The 18,202-nt window shown below is 58.5% G+C and overlaps 1 long non-coding RNA gene across 2 annotated transcripts; it reads left to right on the forward strand.

Annotated features, from left to right (window-relative positions):
- Window positions 1–9,492: 9,492 nt before the first annotated feature.
- Window positions 9,493–16,952, forward strand: LOC139361393 (uncharacterized). Of its 2 annotated transcripts, XR_011618960.1 has the most exons (3): window positions 10,301–15,803; window positions 16,469–16,586; window positions 16,810–16,952. It is a non-coding gene; the product is annotated as an uncharacterized lncRNA (long non-coding RNA). The 2 variants fall into 2 exon arrangements; XR_011618961.1 differs by lacking the exon at window positions 16,469–16,586 and having other exon boundaries at window positions 9,493–15,803.
- Window positions 16,953–18,202: the final 1,250 nt, after the last annotated feature.

Consider the following 18,202-nt stretch of genomic DNA (forward strand, 5'->3'; position numbering starts at 1 on the left):
GACGGACGACGCCGGGAGTCGCAATGCGCCGGCCAGGATGACAAAACCGCAGGCGGAGTCCGGGGGAAGCGGCGCGTCGTCCCAGCCTCAGGCCTGCCCGGACGCTGTTGGGGTGAGTCTCCCCCAAAAGTCTTGGCCCCGTGATGTGCAGGACAGGTCCGCCCGCGTGTCCGTGGGCTGCTCTCTCCCCCGAGGGACCTTCACGCCCGGAGCAGAAGCCTGCAGCGTCAGGGGTTGCCTGCGGGGGTGTGTTTCTGTGCCGCTGCTGTGTGACTGCGTGTGTCCGTGTCTCTCCCATTCTCTCTTCTCTCTCTGGCCCTCACTCTCTGCGTCGTTCCCTCTTTCTGCCGGTTTGTGTGTGTGTGTGTGTGTGTGTGTGTGTGTGTATGCGCGCCCGTACGCGTGTGTGTGTTCGGACTTTCGCGCCCTGTGCGCCCAAAAGCGACTTCTTGCGTGTCGGCCTGGCTCTGCTGAGCCTCTTTCTGCCTCTGTGCCTGGCTCATGTGGCGGCTTGTCAATGGTTTCCGCCGCCGTTCCACTTTGGGTCCCTGAGGGCCTCGACCACGTGAGGAGATGCGTCTTCCCCGCAGCTGTGGAAATCTCATTACCCTTGCCGAGCCAGCGGACTCTCTCCTAGGATCAAGATAACCACAGTCCAGCCAGGGACAAAAAGCCCCAGAGGAGCTCGTCGCCCTGCAAGAGAGGAGCACACCCGCCTCAGAGGAGACGCTTGGACCTTTTCACGGCGCTTCTCTGAGACATGAAGCCACACCCCGGCAGAAGCTTGAAGAGGAAGCCGGGAAGGGGAGATGCCAAGCCTCCCAGTCCCTGGAACGCTGGCCTCTCCGGACAAGTCGGCCTTTGGGCAACCCTCCCCTTAGGCCCCCGGCGGTGGCACCGAGCAGTAAGCGGCCTGGGCTCCGGCCTCTGCTCTGCCCTCCCTCTTGCTCTGTCTCCCCCGTTTCTCAGGGGCCTAGACGCTTCTCGGTCTGGCTGAATGTCTTCAACACAGATCGCTTCCCAGTCCGTCAGGGAGACAGTCGTGGGAGATCCGTGTCGTGACGGTCTCTCTCTCCAAACCTGTTTCTGCTGGCTTGGGCAGGTTCCATGACCCTGGAGCTCTTGGCTTCCACACGTGTCTCCGACAGGGAAGCTGTCTTGCTCTCCCTGTTTCACCTCATGGCTGGGTGGCTTGCCTAGCACGAGCGGTAGGCGAGCCCGTGACTGGCCTGGTCTTCTTGGACAGGCGGTGTGGCATTTCCCCTCTGCACTTCCCGTCTCATTCTTGAGGGACAGCCTCTCCTCTGCTCCTGGGTGGACTGACTCCGTGAATCTTCTGGCCCCCTCCTGGATCCCGGGCCTTCTTTGGTTTCCCTTGGAATGGACGGACAGGTCCCTTGGGACCCTCTTCCACCGGGCACGGGCCTGGACACCGCTGTTGGTTTCGCCGTCGCCCCGTATGCCCGGGCTGGCACACGTTCCCATCGTCGGCTCGGGGATACGCCAGTGCCACGCGTGGGGCCATGGGCTCCGCCGCGGAACCGCCCCTGTCCCTGTTTGCGCGTGTCCTGGAAGGCAGTAGCAGCTTGCAGGAGCCCCGGGGCTTTTGCAAGCGTGGGGGGTGCGGGGTGGGGGGTGGGGGGTGGGGAAGGCCGCCGCTCTTTCAGAGGGGGAGGGAGGCCGAGGACTCATGGGTCAGTGAATTTTCAGCTGACACCACGCCTTAAGGCCCAGGGGATGATTCTGTGCTGCAGTGAGGCCCCGCCTGCCTCAGCAGATGATGGCGAGCCCATCCTTTCTCACCCGGAGGGGTCCAAAATCCCATCTGAAGAGGAGTCCTGAGACCCCAGCAGACGCCCTGAAGCTCCCCCTCCACCGGTGGAAGTCGGCTCAAGGAGGTCCTGAAGACAGGACTCCGGGGGTCTTGGTACTGGGATGCCCGCGGCCCCTTCTCCCACGCCGCCCCCTGCTGGAGCCCGGATCCGGCGGCCGCCGGGGCTGCAGCGGGAGTCCCCAGCGGCCCCCCCCTCCCCCCTGCCCCACCACACACACGCCCCCTCCCACCCCATCCCGGGCCCCGGCGCCCCGCGCAGCCGCCGTTGTTTAAAGGGGCCGCAGCCTGACTTCCAGGTGGGGAGCGCGAGTGGGCCCGGCGCGGCAGGACCAGTGCGCATGCGCGAGGCTCCAGCGGCCCCTCCCGTCACAGTGATTCCCACGGTTGTCTTAGAAACCGGCCCCCGAGGCTTGGCAAAGCAGGAGCCCTCCGTGGCGGTGCTTGGGTGTCGGGGCTGCGAGGCTCCTGCCTCACCTCTCCACGGGGTCGACGGGAACGTCTCCGGACGGACGACGCCGGGAGTCGCAATGCGCCGGCCAGGATGACAAAACCGCAGGCGGAGTCCGGGGGAAGCGGCGCGTCGTCCCAGCCTCAGGCCTGCCCGGACGCTGTTGGGGTGAGTCTCCCCCAAAAGTCTTGGCCCCGTGATGTGCAGGACAGGTCCGCCCGCGTGTCCGTGGGCTGCTCTCTCCCCCGAGGGACCTTCACGCCCGGAGCAGAAGCCTGCAGCGTCAGGGGTTGCCTGCGGGGGTGTGTTTCTGTGCCGCTGCTGTGTGACTGCGTGTGTCCGTGTCTCTCCCATTCTCTCTTCTCTCTCTGGCCCTCACTCTCTGCGTCGTTCCCTCTTTCTGCCGGTTTGTGTGTGTGTGTGTGTGTGTGTGTGTGTGTGTATGCGCGCCCGTACGCGTGTGTGTGTTCGGACTTTCGCGCCCTGTGCGCCCAAAAGCGACTTCTTGCGTGTCGGCCTGGCTCTGCTGAGCCTCTTTCTGCCTCTGTGCCTGGCTCATGTGGCGGCTTGTCAATGGTTTCCGCCGCCGTTCCACTTTGGGTCCCTGAGGGCCTCGACCACGTGAGGAGATGCGTCTTCCCCGCAGCTGTGGAAATCTCATTACCCTTGCCGAGCCAGCGGACTCTCTCCTAGGATCAAGATAACCACAGTCCAGCCAGGGACAAAAAGCCCCAGAGGAGCTCGTCGCCCTGCAAGAGAGGAGCACACCCGCCTCAGAGGAGACGCTTGGACCTTTTCACGGCGCTTCTCTGAGACATGAAGCCACACCCCGGCAGAAGCTTGAAGAGGAAGCCGGGAAGGGGAGATGCCAAGCCTCCCAGTCCCTGGAACGCTGGCCTCTCCGGACAAGTCGGCCTTTGGGCAACCCTCCCCTTAGGCCCCCGGCGGTGGCACCGAGCAGTAAGCGGCCTGGGCTCCGGCCTCTGCTCTGCCCTCCCTCTTGCTCTGTCTCCCCCGTTTCTCAGGGGCCTAGACGCTTCTCGGTCTGGCTGAATGTCTTCAACACAGATCGCTTCCCAGTCCGTCAGGGAGACAGTCGTGGGAGATCCGTGTCGTGACGGTCTCTCTCTCCAAACCTGTTTCTGCTGGCTTGGGCAGGTTCCATGACCCTGGAGCTCTTGGCTTCCACACGTGTCTCCGACAGGGAAGCTGTCTTGCTCTCCCTGTTTCACCTCATGGCTGGGTGGCTTGCCTAGCACGAGCGGTAGGCGAGCCCGTGACTGGCCTGGTCTTCTTGGACAGGCGGTGTGGCATTTCCCCTCTGCACTTCCCGTCTCATTCTTGAGGGACAGCCTCTCCTCTGCTCCTGGGTGGACTGACTCCGTGAATCTTCTGGCCCCCTCCTGGATCCCGGGCCTTCTTTGGTTTCCCTTGGAATGGACGGACAGGTCCCTTGGGACCCTCTTCCACCGGGCACGGGCCTGGACACCGCTGTTGGTTTCGCCGTCGCCCCGTATGCCCGGGCTGGCACACGTTCCCATCGTCGGCTCGGGGATACGCCAGTGCCACGCGTGGGGCCATGGGCTCCGCCGCGGAACCGCCCCTGTCCCTGTTTGCGCGTGTCCTGGAAGGCAGTAGCAGCTTGCAGGAGCCCCGGGGCTTTTGCAAGCGTGGGGGGTGCGGGGTGGGGGGTGGGGGGTGGGGAAGGCCGCCGCTCTTTCAGAGGGGGAGGGAGGCCGAGGACTCATGGGTCAGTGAATTTTCAGCTGACACCACGCCTTAAGGCCCAGGGGATGATTCTGTGCTGCAGTGAGGCCCCGCCTGCCTCAGCAGATGATGGCGAGCCCATCCTTTCTCACCCGGAGGGGTCCAAAATCCCATCTGAAGAGGAGTCCTGAGACCCCAGCAGACGCCCTGAAGCTCCCCCTCCACCGGTGGAAGTCGGCTCAAGGAGGTCCTGAAGACAGGACTCCGGGGGTCTTGGTACTGGGATGCCCGCGGCCCCTTCTCCCACGCCGCCCCCTGCTGGAGCCCGGATCCGGCGGCCGCCGGGGCTGCAGCGGGAGTCCCCAGCGGCCCCCCCCTCCCCCCTGCCCCACCACACACACGCCCCCTCCCACCCCATCCCGGGCCCCGGCGCCCCGCGCAGCCGCCGTTGTTTAAAGGGGCCGCAGCCTGACTTCCAGGTGGGGAGCGCGAGTGGGCCCGGCGCGGCAGGACCAGTGCGCATGCGCGAGGCTCCAGCGGCCCCTCCCGTCACAGTGATTCCCACGGTTGTCTTAGAAACCGGCCCCCGAGGCTTGGCAAAGCAGGAGCCCTCCGTGGCGGTGCTTGGGTGTCGGGGCTGCGAGGCTCCTGCCTCACCTCTCCACGGGGTCGACGGGAACGTCTCCGGACGGACGACGCCGGGAGTCGCAATGCGCCGGCCAGGATGACAAAACCGCAGGCGGAGTCCGGGGGAAGCGGCGCGTCGTCCCAGCCTCAGGCCTGCCCGGACGCTGTTGGGGTGAGTCTCCCCAAAAGTCTTGGCCCCGTGATGTGCAGGACAGGTCCGCCCGCGTGTCCGTGGGCTGCTCTCTCCCCCGAGGGACCTTCACGCCCGGAGCAGAAGCCTGCAGCGTCAGGGGTTGCCTGCGGGGGTGTGTTTCTGTGCCGCTGCTGTGTGACTGCGTGTGTCCGTGTCTCTCCCATTCTCTCTTCTCTCTCTGGCCCTCACTCTCTGCGTCGTTCCCTCTTTCTGCCGGTTTGTGTGTGTGTGTGTGTGTGTGTGTGTGTGTGTGTGTGTGTGTATGCGCGCCCGTACGCGTGTGTGTGTTCGGACTTTCGCGCCCTGTGCGCCCAAAAGCGACTTCTTGCGTGTCGGCCTGGCTCTGCTGAGCCTCTTTCTGCCTCTGTGCCTGGCTCATGTGGCGGCTTGTCAATGGTTTCCGCCGCCGTTCCACTTTGGGTCCCTGAGGGCCTCGACCACGTGAGGAGATGCGTCTTCCCCGCAGCTGTGGAAATCTCATTACCCTTGCCGAGCCAGCGGACTCTCTCCTAGGATCAAGATAACCACAGTCCAGCCAGGGACAAAAAGCCCCAGAGGAGCTCGTCGCCCTGCAAGAGAGGAGCACACCCGCCTCAGAGGAGACGCTTGGACCTTTTCACGGCGCTTCTCTGAGACATGAAGCCACACCCCGGCAGAAGCTTGAAGAGGAAGCCGGGAAGGGGAGATGCCAAGCCTCCCAGTCCCTGGAACGCTGGCCTCTCCGGACAAGTCGGCCTTTGGGCAACCCTCCCCTTAGGCCCCCGGCGGTGGCACCGAGCAGTAAGCGGCCTGGGCTCCGGCCTCTGCTCTGCCCTCCCTCTTGCTCTGTCTCCCCCGTTTCTCAGGGGCCTAGACGCTTCTCGGTCTGGCTGAATGTCTTCAACACAGATCGCTTCCCAGTCCGTCAGGGAGACAGTCGTGGGAGATCCGTGTCGTGACGGTCTCTCTCTCCAAACCTGTTTCTGCTGGCTTGGGCAGGTTCCATGACCCTGGAGCTCTTGGCTTCCACACGTGTCTCCGACAGGGAAGCTGTCTTGCTCTCCCTGTTTCACCTCATGGCTGGGTGGCTTGCCTAGCACGAGCGGTAGGCGAGCCCGTGACTGGCCTGGTCTTCTTGGACAGGCGGTGTGGCATTTCCCCTCTGCACTTCCCGTCTCATTCTTGAGGGACAGCCTCTCCTCTGCTCCTGGGTGGACTGACTCCGTGAATCTCTGGCCCCCTCCTGGATCCCGGGCCTTCTTTGGTTTCCCTTGGAATGGACGGACAGGTCCCTTGGGACCCTCTTCCACCGGGCACGGGCCTGGACACCGCTGTTGGTTTCGCCGTCGCCCCGTATGCCCGGGCTGGCACACGTTCCCATCGTCGGCTCGGGGATACGCCAGTGCCACGCGTGGGGCCATGGGCTCCGCCGCGGAACCGCCCCTGTCCCTGTTTGCGCGTGTCCTGGAAGGCAGTAGCAGCTTGCAGGAGCCCCGGGGCTTTTGCAAGCGTGGGGGGTGCGGGGTGGGGGGTGGGGGGTGGGGAAGGCCGCCGCTCTTTCAGAGGGGGAGGGAGGCCGAGGACTCATGAGTCAGTGAATTTTCAGCTGACACCACGCCTTAAGGCCCAGGGAATGATTCTGTGCTGCAGTGAGGCCCCGCCTGCCTCAGCAGATGATGGCGAGCCCATCCTTTCTCACCCGGAGGGGTCCAAAATCCCATCTGAAGAGGAGTCCTGAGACCCCAGCAGACGCCCTGAAGCTCCCCCTCCACCGGTGGAAGTCGGCTCAAGGAGGTCCTGAAGACAGGACTCCGGGGGTCTTGGTACTGGGATGCCCGCGGCCCCTTCTCCCACGCCGCCCCCTGCTGGAGCCCGGATCCGGCGGCCGCCGGGGCTGCAGCGGGAGTCCCCAGCGGCCCCCCCCTCCCCCCTGCCCCACCACACACACGCCCCCTCCCACCCCATCCCGGGCCCCGGCGCCCCGCGCAGCCGCCGTTGTTTAAAGGGGCCGCAGCCTGACTTCCAGGTGGGGAGCGCGAGTGGGCCCGGCGCGGCAGGACCAGTGCGCATGCGCGAGGCTCCAGCGGCCCCTCCCGTCACAGTGATTCCCACGGTTGTCTTAGAAACCGGCCCCCGAGGCTTGGCAAAGCAGGAGCCCTCCGTGGCGGTGCTTGGGTGTCGGGGCTGCGAGGCTCCTGCCTCACCTCTCCACGGGGTCGACGGGAACGTCTCCGGACGGACGACGCCGGGAGTCGCAATGCGCCGGCCAGGATGACAAAACCGCAGGCGGAGTCCGGGGGAAGCGGCGCGTCGTCCCAGCCTCAGGCCTGCCCGGACGCTGTTGGGGTGAGTCTCCCCAAAAGTCTTGGCCCCGTGATGTGCAGGACAGGTCCGCCCGCGTGTCCGTGGGCTGCTCTCTCCCCCGAGGGACCTTCACGCCCGGAGCAGAAGCCTGCAGCGTCAGGGGTTGCCTGCGGGGGTGTGTTTCTGTGCCGCTGCTGTGTGACTGCGTGTGTCCGTGTCTCTCCCATTCTCTCTTCTCTCTCTGGCCCTCACTCTCTGCGTCGTTCCCTCTTTCTGCCGGTTTGTGTGTGTGTGTGTGTGTGTGTGTGTGTGTGTGTGTGTGTGTGTGTATGCGCGCCCGTACGCGTGTGTGTGTTCGGACTTTCGCGCCCTGTGCGCCCAAAAGCGACTTCTTGCGTGTCGGCCTGGCTCTGCTGAGCCTCTTTCTGCCTCTGTGCCTGGCTCATGTGGCGGCTTGTCAATGGTTTCCGCCGCCGTTCCACTTTGGGTCCCTGAGGGCCTCGACCACGTGAGGAGATGCGTCTTCCCCGCAGCTGTGGAAATCTCATTACCCTTGCCGAGCCAGCGGACTCTCTCCTAGGATCAAGATAACCACAGTCCAGCCAGGGACAAAAAGCCCCAGAGGAGCTCGTCGCCCTGCAAGAGAGGAGCACACCCGCCTCAGAGGAGACGCTTGGACCTTTTCACGGCGCTTCTCTGAGACATGAAGCCACACCCCGGCAGAAGCTTGAAGAGGAAGCCGGGAAGGGGAGATGCCAAGCCTCCCAGTCCCTGGAACGCTGGCCTCTCCGGACAAGTCGGCCTTTGGGCAACCCTCCCCTTAGGCCCCCGGCGGTGGCACCGAGCAGTAAGCGGCCTGGGCTCCGGCCTCTGCTCTGCCCTCCCTCTTGCTCTGTCTCCCCCGTTTCTCAGGGGCCTAGACGCTTCTCGGTCTGGCTGAATGTCTTCAACACAGATCGCTTCCCAGTCCGTCAGGGAGACAGTCGTGGGAGATCCGTGTCGTGACGGTCTCTCTCTCCAAACCTGTTTCTGCTGGCTTGGGCAGGTTCCATGACCCTGGAGCTCTTGGCTTCCACACGTGTCTCCGACAGGGAAGCTGTCTTGCTCTCCCTGTTTCACCTCATGGCTGGGTGGCTTGCCTAGCACGAGCGGTAGGCGAGCCCGTGACTGGCCTGGTCTTCTTGGACAGGCGGTGTGGCATTTCCCCTCTGCACTTCCCGTCTCATTCTTGAGGGACAGCCTCTCCTCTGCTCCTGGGTGGACTGACTCCGTGAATCTTCTGGCCCCCTCCTGGATCCCGGGCCTTCTTTGGTTTCCCTTGGAATGGACGGACAGGTCCCTTGGGACCCTCTTCCACCGGGCACGGGCCTGGACACCGCTGTTGGTTTCGCCGTCGCCCCGTATGCCCGGGCTGGCACACGTTCCCATCGTCGGCTCGGGGATACGCCAGTGCCACGCGTGGGGCCATGGGCTCCGCCGCGGAACCGCCCCTGTCCCTGTTTGCGCGTGTCCTGGAAGGCAGTAGCAGCTTGCAGGAGCCCCGGGGCTTTTGCAAGCGTGGGGGGTGCGGGGTGGGGGGTGGGGGGTGGGGAAGGCCGCCGCTCTTTCAGAGGGGGAGGGAGGCCGAGGACTCATGGGTCAGTGAATTTTCAGCTGACACCACGCCTTAAGGCCCAGGGGATGATTCTGTGCTGCAGTGAGGCCCCGCCTGCCTCAGCAGATGATGGCGAGCCCATCCTTTCTCACCCGGAGGGGTCCAAAATCCCATCTGAAGAGGAGTCCTGAGACCCCAGCAGACGCCCTGAAGCTCCCCCTCCACCGGTGGAAGTCGGCTCAAGGAGGTCCTGAAGACAGGACTCCGGGGGTCTTGGTACTGGGATGCCCGCGGCCCCTTCTCCCACGCCGCCCCCTGCTGGAGCCCGGATCCGGCGGCCGCCGGGGCTGCAGCGGGAGTCCCCAGCGGCCCCCCCCTCCCCCCTGCCCCACCACACACACGCCCCCTCCCACCCCATCCCGGGCCCCGGCGCCCCGCGCAGCCGCCGTTGTTTAAAGGGGCCGCAGCCTGACTTCCAGGTGGGGAGCGCGAGTGGGCCCGGCGCGGCAGGACCAGTGCGCATGCGCGAGGCTCCAGCGGCCCCTCCCGTCACAGTGATTCCCACGGTTGTCTTAGAAACCGGCCCCCGAGGCTTGGCAAAGCAGGAGCCCTCCGTGGCGGTGCTTGGGTGTCGGGGCTGCGAGGCTCCTGCCTCACCTCTCCACGGGGTCGACGGGAACGTCTCCGGACGGACGACGCCGGGAGTCGCAATGCGCCGGCCAGGATGACAAAACCGCAGGCGGAGTCCGGGGGAAGCGGCGCGTCGTCCCAGCCTCAGGCCTGCCCGGACGCTGTTGGGGTGAGTCTCCCCAAAAGTCTTGGCCCCGTGATGTGCAGGACAGGTCCGCCCGCGTGTCCGTGGGCTGCTCTCTCCCCCGAGGGACCTTCACGCCCGGAGCAGAAGCCTGCAGCGTCAGGGGTTGCCTGCGGGGGTGTGTTTCTGTGCCGCTGCTGTGTGACTGCGTGTGTCCGTGTCTCTCCCATTCTCTCTTCTCTCTCTGGCCCTCACTCTCTGCGTCGTTCCCTCTTTCTGCCGGTTTGTGTGTGTGTGTGTGTGTGTGTGTGTGTGTGTGTGCGCGCGCCCGTACGCGTGTGTGTGTTCGGACTTTCGCGCCCTGTGCGCCCAAAAGCGACTTCTTGCGTGTCGGCCTGGCTCTGCTGAGCCTCTTTCTGCCTCTGTGCCTGGCTCATGTGGCGGCTTGTCAATGGTTTCCGCCGCCGTTCCACTTTGGGTCCCTGAGGGCCTCGACCACGTGAGGAGATGCGTCTTCCCCGCAGCTGTGGAAATCTCATTACCCTTGCCGAGCCAGCGGACTCTCTCCTAGGATCAAGATAACCACAGTCCAGCCAGGGACAAAAAGCCCCAGAGGAGCTCGTCGCCCTGCAAGAGAGGAGCACACCCGCCTCAGAGGAGACGCTTGGACCTTTTCACGGCGCTTCTCTGAGACATGAAGCCACACCCCGGCAGAAGCTTGAAGAGGAAGCCGGGAAGGGGAGATGCCAAGCCTCCCAGTCCCTGGAACGCTGGCCTCTCCGGACAAGTCGGCCTTTGGGCAACCCTCCCCTTAGGCCCCCGGCGGTGGCACCGAGCAGTAAGCGGCCTGGGCTCCGGCCTCTGCTCTGCCCTCCCTCTTGCTCTGTCTCCCCCGTTTCTCAGGGGCCTAGATGCTTCTCGGTCTGGCTGAATGTCTTCAACACAGATCGCTTCCCAGTCCGTCAGGGAGACAGTCGTGGGAGATCCGTGTCGTGACGGTCTCTCTCTCCAAACCTGTTTCTGCTGGCTTGGGCAGGTTCCATGACCCTGGATCTCTTGGCTTCCACACGTGTCTCTCACAGGGAAGCTGTCTTCCTCTCCCTCTTTCTCCTCATGTCTGTGTGGCTTGCCTGGCATGATCAGTAGGCCGTCGTGACTGGCCTTGTCTTCTAGGACAGGTGTAGCATTTCCTCTGCCCTTCCGCTTCCTGTCTGAGAAGCGTAGAACCTTCGTTGTCTGGATAATTGTGTTTAACAGAAAACAGTTCCGAGTTCATCAGAGAGATATTTCCTCCATTTTTGTTTCATGATTGCTTCTGTCTCCTATCCTATTTCTCATTGACTGGTCAGGTTTGATTACTCTGGATCTCTGGGCCTCATACCTGTCTATGACAGGGGCTTCCCTTGGTCTTCAGGTCCCATGTGATGGCTGTGTGTTCAGTCCTTGGCTAGCATGAAGCGACCCCACCATGGTTACCTTTGCCTGCCGGGAAAGGCAGTGTTGCCTCCCCCCTGCTCTTTTTCTGTTTTTCCTGAGGTCCTTCATATTCCTCTTCTCCTGGGGAAAGTATCTTCAAGCACTGAATCTTTTGACTCCCACGGATTTCAAGCAGCCAAAGGGATTGGGTTTTGTTGGTTATCACGGGAGGTGGTGTCTGGTGAGCGGTCTGGTGGCGGGATGTCTGTGGGGTATACTTTGTCAAAACCTCTGGGCCCCTCTGGCAGGCATCCCTGTATGTGGCTTGTACTCGGACAAAGGCCTTGTCTCGCAGGTTTTCAAGTGTGCTTGGCTTTTCCTCAGTTTTCTGTGGGAGATCCCAGTGGCCCAGGGGCTCACACCTCAACCTCTCTGTCCGTCTCAGCATCGTCCCATACGGTGTCAAAGACACACGCTCACTCCATCTGCTCTTAGGGGACGTCAGTGCCACGTGTGGTCACTTTGGCTCTATCTCGGACTTGCCTCTGTCTCTTGTTGCATGTGTTGTGGAAAGCTGTGTCGGGATTTTGAATTCCCCGGGCCTATGAGACAAAGGCAAACTACTGCTCCATTCAGGAAGGAAGGAGGCAGTGAGCTCATGGGCCAGTTCATTTTCAGCAGACAGCAGGCCTTGCGGCTCTTGGGATCTTTCTGTGCCCCAGCGAGGCCCTTCCCTCCTCCCTACATTGTAACCCCATTCCTGATCACCCACTCAGATCCGTTATTGGATTCGAAGAGGTGTCCAGAGAGACAAGCGGGAACCCCGAAGCTCCTCCTCCACCGGGAACCAAAGCAGAAGACCAATCAAGAAGGTCCTGACGATAGGACCCCTATGGGTCTGACCCTGGCTCTCGCGCAGGCCCCTCTCCTAGTCCTCTTCCCACCCGCCGCCTTGGACTGCTCTGCTGCTGCCACTGCTGCCCCAGTCCCTGTAGCGTCGCGTCTCTGCCATTTTTTAAGGGGTCCCCAGTCTGACTCTCCGGAGCAAAGGGGGAGTCGGCCTCGCCAGTGCTCATGCGCGAGGCCTGAGCCGCCGTTTTGGTCACAGCGATTGACACCATTTTCTGGGGATGGCGAAGTAGTAGCCCTGTGTGATAGTGCGTCAGAGTCGGGGCTGAGAGCAGTCCTGGCCAGGGCGTTAACAGGATGGTCTCCACAGGCCGGGATTCACGGATAATCACCCAGCAGGAAGAAACCTCAGGAGGAAAAAAACCTCAGGCAGATCTCCGGGAAGGCAGCGAGAGATCCCAGCCTCAGGCCAGGATTTGCGGAGCGTCAAGGAGGCCTCTCTCCCAATCTTCGCTTCACCTGACACCACCTCAGTCCCCGCAGCCCCCGCTCCACCATATTTTTTTTTTTTCAATGTAGTCGGTGTCTCACTGTCACCCAGTCTGGAGTGCAGTGGCGGGATCTCAGCTCACTGCAAAGTCTTCCGCCCGGGTTCAAGTGATTCTCTTGCGTCCACCTCCCCAGCACCTGGGGTTAGAGGGATTAGTCAGAGTCGGGGCTAAGACCAACCCTCGCCAGGGCATAGACAGGATGGTCTTGGAGGCCAGGATTCACGGAGGGTCGTCCAGTAGGAAGAAACCGTGGGTGGAGGGCCTGGGAAGCAGCGTGGGATCCCAGGCTGAGGCCTGCACCGACTGACGGTGTGCCAGTGAGTCTCTTCAAAAGAGGAGAGATTTGCTTGTGTGTCCATGGGCTGCTCTCTTACCCACGGGTCATAGTCACAGAGAGCAGAACCCGGCAGCCTCAGGGGCTGCCTGGGAGTGGGTGTTACCCTGCCACTGCCATATGTCTTTGTGCGTTTGTGTGTGTGCCTACGTCTCTTATTTCTCTCTCTCTCCTTTCTTACTCTTTCACTCTGTGTCCGTGTGTGTCCGTGTGTGTGTGTGTGTGTTGGGATACATGTGCCCTATGCGCCGGAGGGTGGTATCTTGTACGTTGACCTTCCCTCTGGTCAGCCTCTCCCTGCATCTCTGCCTGGGGCATGTGGCCGGTTATCAGTCATTTTTCTGTGGTTCCAGTTTGGGTTTGTGAAAGTCTGGACGAGGTGGGGAGCTGTGTCTATCTGGTAAGGATTTAAATCACCTCTCCACCCTGAGAGGCCTCTTTTCTAGGATTAAGACCGCTACCCCCCAGCCAAGGATAACAGCCTCACCGGAGAGGTCATTGTCTACCTGCAGGAGCGGTGCAGAGCGACCTCAAAGAAGATGGTTCTCATTCCTCTCTCTCTTTCATCTCATTGAGAAATCTAGCCACAGGGTAACACAGGTTTTGAAAAGAAGGGAACAGGACCATGGCAAGAATCTGTGAGTGTGCAGGCTGTGTTTCACATATCATTAAACATAGTCTAGTGAGTGTTCTGCAGATAGCTGGCATTTAACTTTGTTTTATTGAATCAAGGGAAAGAAAAAATGCTGAGAAAAAAATGACACAATTTGCCTGCCAGTCCATCTAATTGTTACAAATTTAACAGTAATTTTAATTTATCTTCTCATGTAAAGGTCCTTGGCAGTGAAACCTAATTTCCTAAAATAGCCTTGCTTTATTTGGTATGATTATGATGTCATACATATCAGAGTATCTGGAAATTCTTAACAACTCCCTTGACATACATGATTAATCACATTTCCAAAATAACTTAACAAAACAAACAACAGAAAATCATTTTTTACTTACTTCCTTCAAATTTGTTTATTTAAGTTGTGATTCCTTCATGCACGAAACATTTTTATGTGTCTGGCACTCTTCCAGCCACAGATTTCATCTTAAACAACGTAAGTATTGAAATGCTTGTGCCCTTTGATTAATTTTTCCTACATAAATACTTTGATAAAAAGCTACATTGAGGCCGGGTGCAGTGGCTCACACCTCTAATTCCAGCTCTTTGGGAGGCTGAGGCCAGCAGATCACAAGGTGAGGAGATCAAGACCATCCTGGCCAACATGGTGAAACCCCATCTCTTTAAACACACAAGGAATTAGCCAGTGTAGGCCAGGTAATCCCACACTTTGGGAGGCTGCAGCCCGCAGACCACTGAAGGTCAGGAGTTTGACACTAGACCAGTCTGCCCAACCTGGTGAATCCCGTGTCTACTAAAACTATAAAAAATTAGCCGGGTGTGGTGGCAGGCACCTGTAATCCCAGCTACTCAGGAGGCTGAGGAAGGAGAATTGCTTGTACCCAGGAGGTGGAGGTTGCAGTGAGCTGAGATCATGCCACTGCACTCCAGCCTGGGTGACAAGAGTGAAAATCTACCTGAAAAAAAAAAAAAGAAAAAAGAAACCTTGTCTATACTAAAAATACAAAAATTAAACCCTGAAGGTCACATCCTAATGAGAAAGACATTGTTTAGCTCAAATTGTCTGACACTAAGAAATAGTGCAGACTGGCCAAGTGAGGTGACTCACACCTATAATCCCAGCACTTTGGGAGGCCAAGGTGGGTGGATCACCGGAGGTCAGGAGTTCAAGACCTGCCTGACCAACATGGTGAAACTCCATCTCTACTAAAAAAAAAAGTACAAGAAAATTAGCCAGGCGTGGTGGCACATGCCTGTAAATCCCAGCTACTCAGGAGGCTGAGGCAGGAGAATCGTTTGAACCTAGGTGGCAGAGGTTGTGGTGAGTGGAGATTGTGCCACTGCACCCCAGCCTGGGTAACAAGAGTGAAACTCTGTTTCAAAAAAAAAAATAGTGAAGGGTTAGGGCAGATTTATTTTCAGAGAAGCAGGGAATCTGGAATTTTGGGTGAAATGTCCCAATTTCCAGAAGCTGAAAATGCTCTCGAATGTAAAATTCAAGTTAGCCTGTATCAAGCTTCTCCTTGTTCTATGTGTGAATAGCTAGTCTGTATCTTCACCTATGTATATTTAAAAATCAATCTTAAGAAGGCCCTTGGCCACCATAATCCTTCCACACCATAGCAAGAGCCCAGCCTCTGAGACTGTGCTTCCTTTGCGCCTCCCACTGGAATGCCTTCCCCCTAATCTCCAAGGTATCAAACCGGTCAGGGGCAGCTGAGACAGCCCTACTTCTGGGAGTCCTCCCCAACCCCTTGAAGTCACAGGCATCTCTGATGTCCCTGCCCTTCATCCACATCACTGAACAATTAAGCACACACATCTCTGTACTTTTATTTAAACCATTCCATATGTGTTTACAATTAACGACTTCATGACTGCGGTATGGATGGAGCAGAAAGGAATGCTGAGGGAGGACTCCGGTTAGAATGAGCTGCTCTTCCAGGACTAGGAATGAACTTTCCCCAGTACCAACCAGGCAGCCTCCAGGGCAAGAAAAGGTAAGGGGATCCATCCTCTTGACAGCCAAGATGGAATTACAGGTAATCTCACCTCTTTTTTGACTCTCAGGTGGAAAACCCCTTCAGTGGAGGTGAAGCGCAGTCCACTCCAGAGCCCCACAGTTGGGCTCAGGGATGTCACAGAAATCACCAGGGCAGCAAATTCCCATCCAGAGGGGCCCCAGGCTGACCAAGCACCCTCAAGCTTAGCTCCAAACTCAGGCCAGGGAGTGAAGCCCTTGTCCCCAAGCCCCAGAGTGAGGGTTTGTCTCTAACCCTGTGGGCTCCAGTGAAAGGAAAATGGCCTGCAGGTGCCCACAGGAGAGCACCTGAGTTCTGAGACAGCTCTACGGCTCCCAGCCTTCATCCCCGTGAGAAACACAGGGACACGCAGAGGGGCATGCTGACTGCCTATAGGGCACCCATGGAACACGGATGCTCCCTGCGGATCCTGAAGCCGGTCAGATAACAAGGTGCAGAGGTGTGGGGAAGACCTGGAGGGAGGCCTTGCTGGGTGCCAACCAGCCTAACCAGCCGGGGCCACAGACCAGAAGTGCTTCTGATGTTAACGTGACACGGAAGGTGTGTATGATGGGTAGTAGAAGTGACCACAGAGGCCTCTGGGGATTGTAGTTTTGGAGCTAGAGAGGCGGGAAAGCAGTTGGTTTTGCCCACACAGGGTGCCTCTGACATCTGCACAGCACATACAGCCAAGTTTAGGAGCCCACTGTTAAGATGCCCAGGTGACATTGACAAGTTTCACTGTGAGCCAATGAGGTCTGCTGACCACAATAGCATCGCAGTACTGCTGAAGGATTCTGGAAAATGTGGTCCAGGTTGGCCGGTATGCACTGACCTTCCCGTGAAGGTGACCTGAGCTCACCACACAAGTCTCCTCCCTGGTGTGCCCTTCTCCGAGCAGATGCCAGGTTGGGACAGAAGCAGCTCAGGGAGAGGTGATGCTTTGCCGGGACTCCTGGTTTGTAGGTAACACTGGCCCTGTGTCCCCTACAGTAGGAGGGTGTACCAGGACAAGGAACCCCAAGGCTGTTTTCAGAGAGAGCAAGATTGGCTTGCGACAAACTCCTGGAATGGAGATGGGGAGAGTCTTGTCACATTTCCCCGGGATTTTAGGGGATGGAGGCTGGACCTGGGTGAACAGCAAAAGACCGCCTGGTGGTCGTGGTGGTGAGGATGGGAGACTTGAGCCAGAAATTCCTGAGAGTCTTTTTTTTTTTTTTTGACAGAATCTTGCTCTGTCACCCAGACTGGAGTGCAATGGTGTGATCTCGGCTCATTGCAACCTCTGCCTCCCGGGTTCAAGTGATTCTCCTGCCTCAGCCTCCCAAGTGGCTGGGATTACAGGTGCCTGCCACCATGCCCAGCTAATTTTTTTTTTTTTTTTTGTATTTTTAGTAGCAACGGTGTTTTGCCATGTTGCCCAACCTGGTCTTGAACACCCAACCTGAAGTGATCCACCTGCCTTGGCCTCCCATTGTGCTGGGATTACAGGCATAAGCCCCCAGGCCCACCCCATTTTTATCTTTTCTCTTACAGGTTTTTATTTTATCTTTTTCTTATCTTACAGGTGCGGCTTGGAAGAAACTTCTGGCGGGTGGGGTGGTGCTGAAGAGGAGGCAACATTGTAACTGTTTTGTTCAACATGGGTGTTTTCTTTATGCATCAATTTGTATTTTTAAAGATATTACATTAAAATTTTGTTTATCTTGATTACTGAGTTTTTTTGGTGCCCCATAATTTCTCTATCCATAGTCCTGAGCCTTGATACAAAGTGAGGACCTGGCCTCTGGACATCAAGCAGCCAGAAATTCCCTTAGGAGCTTTCTCTGAATTGTTGAATTGTGAGTGATATTTTCCTTTCCTGACTTCCCTAATATCCACAATTTCCTCGTAATCATCCCTCCAAAGCCACACCCACAAGGCACCTCTGAGACCTATCACGAAGCAGATATTCAAAAATTAGTTGTAAATCTTCACACACCACCCCCGCCAGAATGTCTTCCAACATCACTTTGCCTGGAGAATTAAAAAACAAGGTTTGCATGTTGAGTATCAGCCTCTCCCATTGGGTGGGTGTTTAGGAAGGAGGATCAGCCTTACTCAGCCCAGGTAAATGACCTTGCCAAAGATTTAATATCCACAAATGTGGAATCCTTGTAACAGAACTCAGTGGGAACCAAAGTCAGGTATGGGGCTGGGCTTTAAGGAGCACAAACGAAAAGGAAGGACTAGAAAACTTCAGAAAGGTACTGGCTGGGGGTGGCAGGGTAGGGGGGATGAGGGACAGTGAGGATGTGGGATCCTGAGATAATCCAAGTCCCTATGTGTAGACGTATGTGTACAAAGGCTGTAAAGAGAGACCCAGGCTGATGGGGTATCTGTAATAAATCAAATATAATGTGACAGCAGGTCAAGTGATAAGGGGACTCTGGAAAAACAGAACAAGCAGCAAAATGAGCAGTATCAAACTCCACAGAAGTTAACAAACACCAAGACACTAAAAAAGCTACATTCATTTAAATCAAGGTGACAAGCTGGGCGCGGTAGCTCACACCTGTAATCCTAGCACTTTGGGAGGCCGAGGCGGGCAGATCATTTGAGGTTCAAGACCAGCCTGGCAAACATGGTGAAAGCTCATCTGCAGTAAAAATACAAAAATTAGCTGGGCGTGGTAGCGGGTGCCTGTAATCCCAGCTACTCAAGAGACTGAGGCAGGGCAGGGCACCGTGGCTCACACCTATAATCCCAGGACATGGGAAGGCCGAGGTGGCCAGATCATGAGGTAGGGAGATCCAGACCATCCTGGCTAGCACAGTGAAACCCTGTCCCTACTGAAAATACAAAAAAATAAGGTGGGCGTGGTGGCAGGCACCAGTAGTCCCAGCTTCTCTGGAGGCTGAGGCAGGAGAATGGTGTGAACCCGGGAAGTGGAGCTTGCAGTGAGTCGAGATCACGCCACT

The sequence above is a fragment of the Macaca nemestrina genome, unplaced genomic scaffold (assembly GCF_043159975.1).
Source record: "Macaca nemestrina isolate mMacNem1 unplaced genomic scaffold, mMacNem.hap1 Scaffold_47, whole genome shotgun sequence".
Lineage (NCBI taxonomy): Eukaryota > Metazoa > Chordata > Mammalia > Primates > Cercopithecidae > Macaca > Macaca nemestrina.